Raw genomic sequence first — 12268 nt, 5'->3', positions numbered from 1 at the left:
AAAAGCAGCAATGTTCCAAAGTGTTTCATGTCTTTGAAGTGATTCTAGGGCTGAAAATGTCAGGCTTTCATTTTCGATTATCAGCATCCATGTGGGTCAGCCCCTTAGACGGTAGGTCAGGTCGGCAGAATCTGGTAGGGCCCGAAGGGGAGGGGAAGGAAGGAAGAAAGTGGGGGAGTGAGAAAGAAGGAGAGGACAGGGGTCAAAGAGAAGGGGAAACGGCGAGGGGAGGGCTTCTGTTCAGCCCAGACGGAGGCTGCCCCAGGTGGAAGGAAGCTGGTCCTGGCCGCCCCAAGGGGCCTTCTGTGAGGCTCAGGCCAGTGGCTTCTCCCTGGCAGGGAGCCCAAGGGAGGTCCGCAGCTCTGCGCAGACAGGTGCCAGGATGGAGCCTCCTCCTGTCCTTCCTGCCGGCCCCACTAATACCAGGCAACAAGGGGCCTGGGGATGGGAGCAGGGAAGGCGGACAAGTGGGAGGTGGAGCTGGGGCGTTTATGGCCGGCAGCCTTGGAGGACAGCCCCGAGGGTTCGAGGGCTTGGCAAACTTGCAAATGGCGGCCCTGGATTGCATTCCGCCCCTGCCCCCACTGCACAGGTTTGAGTCCCACTCTCCCACCAGGCCTGTCACAAATACACTGGGGTCAACTCCATGTTTCAGGGATCAAGCTGACCATACCCTCTCCCTGCTCAGATGCTCCGGTGTCCCCTGCCTTGATGCCAAGGTGGGTCCGTTCCTTGGCTGGGCTTCTAGGGCATTTCAGGATCTGTCCCTCTTGCCTCTGAGCCCCTTGACTGCCGACCCGACTCCACCCCACCGCAGCTCTCGGCCCTCTGCCTGCCACGCCTTCCCCTTCTTCCCCAGGCCCTGCTGAGTCCAGCACTGCTGGCCTGGGCTCACCTGCAGGAAGCCGGGTAGCTCCTTCTCCATCAGCACCTTGAGCTCCCCCTTGGTCAGGGTCTGCGTGCTGCCCTCGCTGCCTGAATATCGGGAAAAGACGTCTATGATCATGCCCATGGCTGTCTCCAGTTCCGTCATGGTGCTGGATTCAGACAAACCTTCCTCCTGGGGGCTGGCAGGGCCGAGAAAATGTCGCACTGGCATCCTCTTGTGCTTTATATTGCACAATACCTCATATTGACACAGAGGGTGGGACAGTGGGGTTGGGACATTCAGGAAGTCCTGCCCCTCCCCATTCGTGTGCTCAGTTCTGATGAAATGCATCGTTGTGATGACCTTTCTGGAACCTTTCTCCCAGCCAAGGCCCAGGGTGTGGGCTGCCTCCAGGCATCCGCATTTTACAGTGTTCACCTGTGTCTTGGGGCCATCACTGAGCCACAGTGGTGTCCTCATCCCTGGCCCTCCCTGGGTAAGCGGCCACGGGGTGAGTGTGTGAGGAGGGAGTGGTGACTCCGTGGCCCTTTGTGTCAACATCAGAGTGTTCTGGCACCAGTGTGCTGACACGAGGAGACGTCTGAGAGTGAATTCACACTGGGCGTGTGTGTGAACACGGATCTGCCCCGTCACCCGTTTCTTAGAACACCCTGTGTCCTTCAGAGGCCCAGCTTCCACCTCAATCGCGCTGGCTCCTCCCCTGTGGGGCCAAATGGAAAACTCCCCTTCATCCTCTGGGAGTTCACTGAAAATCAACGGGCAAAAGGCAGATGAATAGGAGAAGAGCATAACAGATGTATTTGATGGTTGCTTATGTGGCACGGCAGCCTTCAAGATGAAGACCCAAGGATCTGGGGGAAACTGTCCATGTTTACAAACATAAACACAGTTCAGCAAAGTATGGAAATATGATTGGACACAAAAGTAAGGCCGGACGCTCATAAACCAAGAGGAAAACCCGGCTGGACTCTCGTAGACCAGGAGGAGAACCCGGCGGGGCCTGTCGGGTCAGATTCCCTGCGGCCTCTCTGAGCAGCTCTCCTTCCTTCTAGGTGTGGGGTAAGACCCTCTCTGGAATGGAGCTCTTATGACCTACAGTCAAATAAAGCAGGCCAGAGGGTTTCTTTAGGCTGGTTTCTACACAGAAAGGGGAGGGAGTGGAGAACTGGAGTCGTATTTCTGGGTTTTACGGCAGGGTTTGGGGAAGCCTCTCAGAGGAGAAGGAGGGGTTGGAGACAGGAGGGTGGGAGCAGGACAGAGAAACTTTTGCTTCCGAGGTTTACACGTTGGGGTGTTATTTTTTGAGCCCTGGCACTTACCAAACCCAGAGCAGTCACAGGGCTTAGACAGCACGAAGGCTCCTGGGACCTCGGGGCAGAGTCAGGGACTCTGGTCTCAGGCATGGTAGCACCTCTCCCCATCTCTATAGTGGAGGCACTCAGAGGGCCTGTGCATGGGAGGCTGAGAGAGTCCTGGAGAGCGCTGAGGTAAGGAGCATGGAGGTAGGGGCCTGTGTTCACATCCTGCCCCAGTCAAAGTGGGCCCACACTCAAAGGCCTCTCTCGGTAGAGACCTTCCAGAGGGTCAGCCTCCAGCAAGTTCCCTAACCTCTCCCAACACAGCCCCCACCAGCACATGGGCCAGGCCTGTGCCCGCGGGGCTGTGGCTCCACACAGAAAACCCTTGGTGCACACGGGAGCAGCAGGTCTCACAAGGGCCGGCTTTCTCAGAACACACTGCCTCTGCCCAGGTGTCCTGCGGGGGACGCTCAGAGTGGCCCCACTGGTGACCCCTTGGGGAGCAGGCACAGGTCCATTCTGCTCACTCCGGAGCTGGGAAGTTCCCTCTTGGGATAAGGTCGCACAGCACAGGCCACCATCCTACCACCTCAGCCAGAGGAGCGGGAGAGAGAAGGAGACTCCCCGCCCCAGAGGCAGAGCTCCGCAGGAAGCGCGTTCACTGCGAGATATATATACATATATATACATATATATGTATATACGTGTGTGTATATATGTGTGTGTGTATATATATATATACGTGTGTGTGTGTGTATATATATATATTTTTTGAGACAGAGTCTCGCTCTGTTGCCCAGGCTGGAGTGCAGTGGTGTGATCTCAGCTCACTGCAAGTTTCACCTTCCGGGTTCAAGCGATTCTCCAGCCTCAGCCTCCTGAGTAGCTGGGACTACAGGTATGTACCACACCAGGCTAATTTTTTTGTATTTTTAGTAGAGACGGGATTTCACCATGTTGGCCAGTCTGGTCATCACTTTGTTTTAAAATTTTTATCTATTTATTTTATTTTTATTTATTTTTTGAGACGGAGTCTCGCTCTATCACCCAGGCTGGAGTGCACTGGCGCCATCTTGGCTCACTAAATGTCATGCGCGTCCGTGTGAAGAGTCCGTGTGAAGAGACCACCAACCAGGCTTTGTGTGAGCAACATGGCTGTTTATTTCACCTGGGTGCAGGTGGGTTGAGTCCGAAAAGAGTCAGTGAAGGGAGATAAGTGTGAGGCTGTTTTATAGGATTTGGGAGGTAAAGGAAAATTCCAGTCAAAGGGGGCTTGTTTTCTGGCGGGCAGGAGTGGGAGTCACAAGGTGCTCAGTGGGGGAGCTTTTTGAGCCAGGATGAGCCAGGGACAAGATAATGTCATTGCTTAAGGCAAGGACCGGCCATTTTCACGTCTTTTGTGGTGAAATGTCATCAGTTAAGGCGGGGCAGAGCATTTGCACTTCTTTTGTGATTCTTCAGTTACTTCAGGCCATCTGGGCATATACGTGCAAGTCACAGGGGATGCGATGGCTTGGCTTGGGCTCAGAGGCCTGACACTGCAACCCCTGCCTCCCGGTTCAAGTGATTCTCCTGCTTCAGCCTCCTGAGTAGCTGGGATTATAGGCATGCACAACCTTACCCAGCTAATTTTTTTATTTTTAGTAAAGATGGGGTTTCACCATGTTGGCCAGGCTGGTCTTGAACTCCTAACCTCAAATGATCTGCCCACCTCGGCCTCCCAAAGTGCTGGAATTACAGGCATAAGCCACCGTGCCCGGCCCCGTTTATTTATTTTTAGAGACAATGTCTTGCTTTCTCACCCAGGTTGGAGTGCAGTGGCACAATCACGGCTCACCGCAGTCTCCAACTCCTGGGCTTAAGTGATCCTCCCAACTCAGCCTCTCCAGTAGCTGGGACTACAGGGGCGCTCCACCACGCCCGATCACTCACTTTAATCTTTCACTGCTGTGGGAGAAAGGATCAGGACATCCATCAGGTGGAAACTGCTGCACCCCCTGACCTGCTCAGGCCACTGGAGTGTCACCAAACCACCAGGGCTGCCCCTGCTGGAGTAACTCACCTGGGTAACTCTGGGGACAAGCCCCCTTGGAGACTCTTCTCAGGAGGGAGGCGGCATTTTCCAAGAAAGGGTTCAACTCAGACCTCTGAGTCAGAGGACTAAAGAGAAAATTATTCTGACTTTATTCAGGAATGTTGCTCTAGGAGTCCTGATTATTGCCATGTGGGGGAGTTGCCCTTGAGGCAGCTGGGAGTGGCTCACACCTGTAATCCCAGCAATTTGGGAGGCCAAGGCAGGTGGATCACTTGACAGGAGTTCGAGGCCAGCCTGGCCAACATGCGAAACCCCGTCTCTACTAAAACTATAAAAATTAGCCAGGCATGGTGGCGCGCACCTGTAATCCCAGCTACTCGGGAGGCTGAGGCAGGAGAATTGTTTGAGCCTGGGAAGTGGAGGTTGCAGTGAGCTGAGATCGCACCACTGCACTCCATCCTGGGCTACAGTGAGACTCTGTCGCAAAAAAAAAAAAAAAAAAAGGCCAGATGAAGAGCTCAAACCACAAGTTTCCACATGTTAACCAAGGTAAAGAGCAACCGTTGACGGGAAGGGGCCCAGCAGTCAGCCCCCGGAAAGGCTAGGATGTGGCCCTGTTTTGGCAAGGCTGCCCTATCGCCACGGAGATGGGCAGGCAGGAGACATCCCCAGTCAGTCGGGCCCAGGTGGGGATCAGAAGGTTTCAGGAAGACACAAGTTGTGCAGTGGGGCAGGTGAGGCTCGGCCTGTCCAGCCTGTCCTGAGTGTCACGGGAACAGCTCTGGAAGTGACTCCTCTGTCCTCTGGAATCTGGACCAGATGGGGCCTTCTCCGGATGTCTGTGTTCAGCAGATACGACAGAAAGCCACTTGAGTGTGGCCCCAGGTCCAGCACCAGGCCAAGCAGGTGGGGGCCATAAGTTGATCCGAGCTCTCCAGTCCCTGCCCTGGGCTGGGGGATGCACGATGAGCCAGGCTGGGATCTCTGGGATCCAGGGAGTCATCAGCCACAGAGGGCGCCATGTGCACGGAGGATGTGGTGAAGGAGAGGTGACTGGGGAGGGAGAAGCAGGGAGGCCAGGAGGAGGGCGGGGCCTGTGCTGGGGGGGTGAAGGGACCCATGCCTGGGAAGGGCACGGGGAGAGTGAAGTGGGAGTGGAGTGGGAGGCGGGCTTGGAGGAGTCGATGCCTTTGGGATGTGGGACAGTGAGGAACAAGGCACAAAGAACCAGTGTTCTGGGGAATCAAGAAGTTGGGATGGGCAGCAGGGGTCCAGGGTGGAGATGGGCTGGAGGGGGAGGAGGCCACCAACCAGGGAAGGCGCCCCAGACTGGCCCCACAGAGGCTTGATCCTGTAGTTCTGGGCCTTGCAGCGCCAGCCACATGTCTGAGCTCCTGGGTGATTTTAAGAACTAGCTGTGCCAGGCCGCATCCAGGCAGAGCTGCCCCTTTCAGTGGCCAGACTGGCCCAGCGCCTTCCAGGTGATCCTGTTGCGCCAGTTCAATGTTCTAGAGGGTTTTCAGGGGCAAGAGGCACCGTCACGTTTGCCCTTTTGAGGCCCACATGGCCGCTGGTGTGAGAGGCGGACGTGCACGGTGAGAAGGCAGTGAGGGGCTGCAGGGTGAGGAGCCCCCAGCCATGTGCAGTTCAGGGTCCCTGCAGCGCCCGCCCGAGGACACTGGGAGCTGGTGGAGGCCTTGGCAGGAGCAGTAAACTGAAGGAGGAGGAGAGGCCTCACTCATCACCTGATGCGATCTCCATGCTTTGCAGAAGGGGAAACCGAGGCTCAGAGCGAGGAGCTTGCTCAGCAAGCCCAGGTCCCTCCACCCTGCCCGCGTTTCCTGCACTGCACTGGATCAAACCGGTTTGATCCTTGATAATGCCTCAGACAAATATTTGAAGAGGGAGGAGACTGAGAGAGGGGAGGAAATTAGTTTCTCAGGGACAGGCTGGACACAGGGGTCATGCACCAGGTAGCTGTGAGGGCAGGGGCAGCGTCTCACCTGAGGGACACAGCTCCTGGGGAGGGCCACAAAGACCCTGACAGTCTCATCTCACAGGCCTCCTTCTCCAGGCTAGAAACCAATGACTCATCTCTCAGGCTCTCTAGCAGCCAGTAGGGCCCACACACCACAGTTCTGGTCAAATGTTTCCCTGAGGGCTACGGAGCCTGGCCTTGCTGAATACTGGAGGAGGCCCTCAGCCCTCTGCTTTCTTCCTGCACGAATCCTGGGCGTGATCTCCCTCCACTACGTGCAGCCACGTGGAGACGCTGTCGGGATTCTTGTTGCTGGTGACTGAGTATTCCCAATGGTTGTATTTTTTTGGGTTTTTTTTTTTTTTTTTTGAGACGGAGTCTCGCTCTGTTGCCCAGGCTGGAGTGCAGTGGCCGGATCTCAGCTCACTGCAAGCTCCGCCTCCCGGGTTTACGCCATTCTCCTGCCTCAGCCTCCAGAGTAGCTGGGACTACAGGCGCCCGCCACCTCGCCCAGCTAGTTTTTGTATTTTTTTAGTAGAGACAGGGTTTCACTGTGTTAGCCAGGATGGTCTCGATCTCCTGACCCTGTCTCTTATACACATCTAGATGTGTATAAGAGTCCGCCTCCCGGGTTTACGCCATTCTCCTGCCTCAGCCTCCAGAGTAGCTGGGACTACAGGCGCCCGCCACCTCGCCCAGCTAGTTTTTGTATTTTTTTAGTAGAGACAGGGTTTCACTGTGTTAGCCAGGATGGTCTCGATCTCCTGACCTCGTGATCCACCCGTCTCGGCCTCCCACAGTGCTGGGATTACAGGCTTGAGCCACCGCGCCCGGCCGGGGTGCATTATCTTACTGGACTTATTCAGGTTCAGCAGCCGTGACAGAGACCTTATAGCATTTACTTTTTCTGTTTTGTTTTGTTTTGAGACAGACTCTCACTCTGTCTCCCAGACTGGAGTGCAGTGGCACCATCTTGGCTCACTGCCACCTCCGCCTCCCAGGTTCAAGCAATTCTCCTGCCTCAGCCTCCTGAGTAGCTGGGGTTACAGGTGCATGCCACCACACCCGGCTAATTTTTGTATTTTTTTTTTGTAGTAGAGACGGGGTCTCACCATGGTGACCAGGCTGGTCTTGAACTCCTGACCTCAAGTGATCCACCCACCCCGGCCTCCTGAAGTGCTGGGATTACAGGCATGAGCCACCACGCCCGGTCTTCTTATGGCATTTACTATCTGGCTCCTTAGCGAAAAATTTAATCCCTAATCTAGGGCAAAGTTTTCTCCAATCAGTCATCCTAGCAGTTCTGGCAGGGATACAGGCAGGGAGTACCATGCCCATCTTACGGGTGGGGAGAGATATTCAGAAAGGCCTGGTGCCCTCCCCACAGCTGTACAGCTCACAGATGCAGAGACACAATGCGAACGTATCTTCTGCTCACCTCCCTCCACCTGCACCAGGCCCAGAGCAAAGCAATGCAAAGAACACTGCCCAGCCGCCCCACAGCCCCAGAACACTTGGTTTTATGAGCTCTGGATGGCAGCTGGGAATGTCTTCTTTTAACAAGGGCCCCCCTCTTCCAGCCACAGTTGTTGGACCTCTCAGGAGGGCTGGGCTGGTAGCATCCTGAGAATAATGAAAAAGTTGGGAAATGATGCTCCTTGAATTGGCCACTGACGAGACTGGTGCCTTCTCCAGTAAAGCGGACCTGCAGGATGAGTCCTCCAAAGGGACCTTTGTGGACTCTAAGTAGCACATCAAACATCCCCCCCCAATAAGGCTGTCCACCACGTGTCCCCCAGACTGCACACGGATAAGGGTTCTGAAGTTCCCATCTGTTATCATCTGTGCTCAAGGCCTTGAGAGGACTGCTGCCTGTGATCCGAGTGGGGCGAGAAAGGATCCACAGTGAGCCTGGGCTTCTGTGAGCTTGACTAAGAAACAGCACGACCATCCTTTAGTCATGAACTGCACCTGCCTGCACACCTCCACGCTGCAGGCGCACCTGCTGAATGCACTCGGGGCAGCCTGCTGAATGGCGGCGAGGGCTCTCCACCGTTAGCAGAGGGCTGCACAGGGGCTGGGGGCAGCCGGCAGGGGGAGCCCTTGCGCCCAGGGCACTGACGCCACTCGGGGAGGACAGAACTTGGCCTCCTTTTTGTGGAAGCTTTTCAGGCCAGCTCCCCAGAGGCCCTGGGGGAAAGGCTCATGGGTCAGGGCTCATAAACCATCATCATCCAACATGTAACTTCAGAACAAACTGGACTGCCCCAGGAGGGAGAGGGCCCCGAGAGGCCGCAGAAGGCTTGGCGGACTGAAGTGTGGGGAAAGCTGTATGAGGGGAGCCTAAGCTGCTTGGGGTGCCCTAGAACTTGAAGTTCAGGACTCTGGGGGAAAGCAGGGAGAGGGCTGGGGGTTTGGGGGGGCGGCATTTGGGTCGTGGTTGGAATGTTCCCAAAGGAAATGTTCTAGAAATGAAGTGTCCATGCAGATGCACTCTGGCTGCTGGCTTCATTGAATTAGGTTGGGGATGGGGTTATGGGAACTGGCTGACACCAGAGAAGGGACTCTGCAAGGTGCAGAGGGAGGCAAGGACCTGCAGGCGGAGCTGCAGGGGCCACCCCGCCTGCTGCCTGCAGCTGTGCCACCTGCATCCCGTCTGTCCTGCAGCACCAGGTCAGTCCCGTCAGTCGGTGCAGCTGTCCACATCACACATGGTCACACACAGAAAGACACCCTCCCTTCAGCTACCTCTGCAGTGACCCTATTCCTCTGCCACGTCACAGCAGAACTTCTCCAAAGAATGCTTCATGTTTCCTCTGTCCACTTTTACCATGGTTCAGCTGCAGTAGTGTCCCAGTCAGGGGATTAGACATGGGCAGAGGCCCTGGGGCCACACCACATGCTTGCCACGGCCAGGAAACAGCAAAGCAGCCAGGTGGCCAGGAGTGAAGGAGCACCGAGAAACTGGACTGGGGGGCCGCAGAAGCCTGCGCACTCTGCACTTTGTGGTCTGGGGCCCAGACTTCAATTCCATTCTAAGGGCCAAACACTGGAGTGACAGCTGAATTCTCAACCATAGAAGCCAAAGTTAGTGAAATAATATGTTAATGACACCAAGAGAAACTACTCGCCAACCTAAAATTATATACCCAGCAAAATTCTTTCAAGAAAGAGAGGAAAGAAACCTGAGGAGGATAAGAGGGCTGGTTTGTCAGAGTGCAACGACTCAACGGACCATATTAAGGAACTCCTCATTCTTCCATGTCTCAGAGTATATGTGCAACCATGACTGTGGGAATCAAGAAACACAGAAAAATGTGTCTGACTTACAGGACATGGAACAAATAATAAGACTGATGGGCACACCCTGACCCAAGTCCAGGATGCCTTTGAATACCCAAGAATTACGTTGTAATATGACATAATCAATGGGAAGAAAGATCAAATATCAATTTCATCTGCAGCAATCTTTATCCAGTTGTAGTCTCAGGGCATCTCTGGAACCCAGGAATCTTCTGCTAATGAGACTCTTAGTCCCAATATAGGACCTACTTGGAAGTGCTAGTGTGGCTAGACCATACAATGAAATTCCAAGTCTCTGAGAGGGCCTCAGATACCAGTCTTCAAGGTGCTACCTCAAGGAGCAAGGCTAAAACTGCCCAAGAGGTGGCTGGTTACTTTATATGAATCTGAGTCAAATGAAATGTCAAGGTTACAAGGAAACTCAAGAGAAAACACAGTGCAAATCTATCATTTTATGGTGGCCCCCAAAGAGATGGCCACAGGGTGAGTAATCAGCACAGCCAGGAATGGAACTGCCTTCCAGACCCCAGTCCACACCTTGTGTGCTGTCTGCAGTCTGGTGTACAACGGGGTCGGGGCTCTTCCTCCCCAAGTGTGTTCCCTTCCTCTAGGCTCATACACAGGATATTGCCCTTGACTCCTAAGATGCAAAGTTCACGAACTCAGCTCTTACCATCATGGCACCCAAGATCCAAACTGCCTTCATCAAAGGAGTTAGGCAGGATGAGGAAACGTGCAAATGTAGAGGGCTGGGCCTCAGCTGTTCTCTGCTGACAGGATGGGGTCAGTTAGATTGGAACCTTTTTATTTTTTTATTTTTTGAGATGGAGTCGCGCTCTGTCGCCCAAGCTGGAGTGCAGTGGCACGATCTCGGCTCACTGCAAGCTCTACCTCCTGGGTTCACGCCATTCTCCTGCCTCAGCCTCCCGAGTAGCTGGGACTACAGGCACCTGCCACCATGCCTGGCTAATTTTTTGTATTTTTAGTATAGATGGGGTTTCACTGTGTTAGCCATCATGGTCTCGATCTCCTGACCTCGTGATCTGCCGTCGGCCTCCCAAAGTGCTGGGATTACAGGCGTGAGCCACTGCACCCGGCCAGATTGGAACCTTCTACATACCTTCCCTTCCCCTGCCCACATCCCCACATGGCTTAAACCATGTAACACATGATCTGTGACCCCTCAGGGAAGGAGCCTTGTCTTTTGCCTGGCTGGGCAGATACCACCCACCCTAGGCTTTGCTCACACTCAGCACTTCTCACCCATAGGCAGGGGCTGCTAAGTGGCCATCTCACCCACTAGGGTGCAAACCCTCTGAAGGCAGCAGCTGTGCAAGAGGATGGCTGTCATGTCTACTCCAGGCCTGGCGCGTGCTAAGTCTTCAGTACCTATTCAAAGAATACTTGAACAAATGAATCAATGACTCCAGTGCCAAGGAGCCAACTGCTCCTTGGTGTCCCAAGGACCTAGTATATCGCCAGCAAAACACACTGGATGAATACATCAACAAAGAAGTGAATCCATCCTATGACATCCACTGGTTGGTGTCCAGAAGACATCTGGAACATGGGACACGAGCAGAGGGTGGATGCCTGCATTCAGGCCCCTGAATCTCACTCAGCCTGAGCGACACCTCACACCTTGTCAGTCAAAGAGAGTCTGTCATGGAACATTCTATAAGGCCAGAAACTCAGTCCCAAGCTTGCTGCTGCAGCCCTCTCTCGAGTACTCAGCATTCTGAACCATTGGTTCGAAAACCATCATGACCGATGTGCCTGCTGGGGGTCGAGGAAGCAGACGGCGCACCAGGAGCTACTGATGTTGTGACAGAGCTTTGGCACCAGTTGAATTCTTCCAGGCAAGGTTCTGAGGCTCATTTTCTCTTTTGTTTTCGGCTGAAGTTTCCTCACCTGAACAATGGGGATAATAAAATGACCTCTGATATTTGTGAAAATTAGATAAGGTATGTTAAGTGCCTAATCCTAAGTGGATTCTTGTCATACAGGTTTTTGTTTTCTCATTTGCACATCCTCAGTGTCCTGACACTGGCGGGAGCTTAGGGAATTGGGCTGGGAGGTAACAGAGGCAATAGGCCAGTGCAAAATATTTCCCTTCTGGCCCCTTTGTGTGGTCTTTGACTTCTACCATTACTTAGACTTCTACTCCTTCCATCCCACTGACATCCTATAGAATGATGTTCCTCTTTATGAGTTTGCTAAAGCAAATTTAACAATCCCAGGGATAATTTTTTTAAAAAAGGAAAGGTATTTACCTGTAAGCACGCCTGCCTTACCTGAGACACAAGACTCAAAGACAGGTCTCCAGAAGGATCCCCCCATTCCCCACTGCCCTGTTTCCACCCACTGGTGGCCTCTGCAGGCCGCGCTAGGTCCTTGGCCTGTTTCGTGTTCCCTGTGCTTGGGGTGCTGTTTGTGTAGCTGCACCCATGCTTCCTGCTCAGAGTAAGAGTCAGTGGGTCTGAGGGGACTCCTCCCTAAGTGCTCCCACCAAACAGAGTAAGCACCTCTTTGCCTGTGAAAGTCCTCGTTCACATCTGCAGTCCCAAACGAATTTCTATTAAGAGAGCCACCCTTCACTTTCAAAAGTGGCCCAGTTTGTTTGACAAATGGTACTAAATAGGTGCTCAGGTCCGGAGCCTCAGAACGGTTGCTGAATCCTCTCGTGTCCACAGGCAGGCCCTCGGCACCTTCCCAATGCAGTCCACACCCGCCACCACCCACAGAGTTCGTGCTCCACTCTCCAC

This window comes from Mandrillus leucophaeus, unplaced genomic scaffold (assembly GCF_000951045.1).
Source record: "Mandrillus leucophaeus isolate KB7577 unplaced genomic scaffold, Mleu.le_1.0 Scaffold68, whole genome shotgun sequence".
NCBI lineage: Eukaryota > Metazoa > Chordata > Mammalia > Primates > Cercopithecidae > Mandrillus > Mandrillus leucophaeus.
This window is presented reverse-complemented; position numbering follows the sequence as displayed.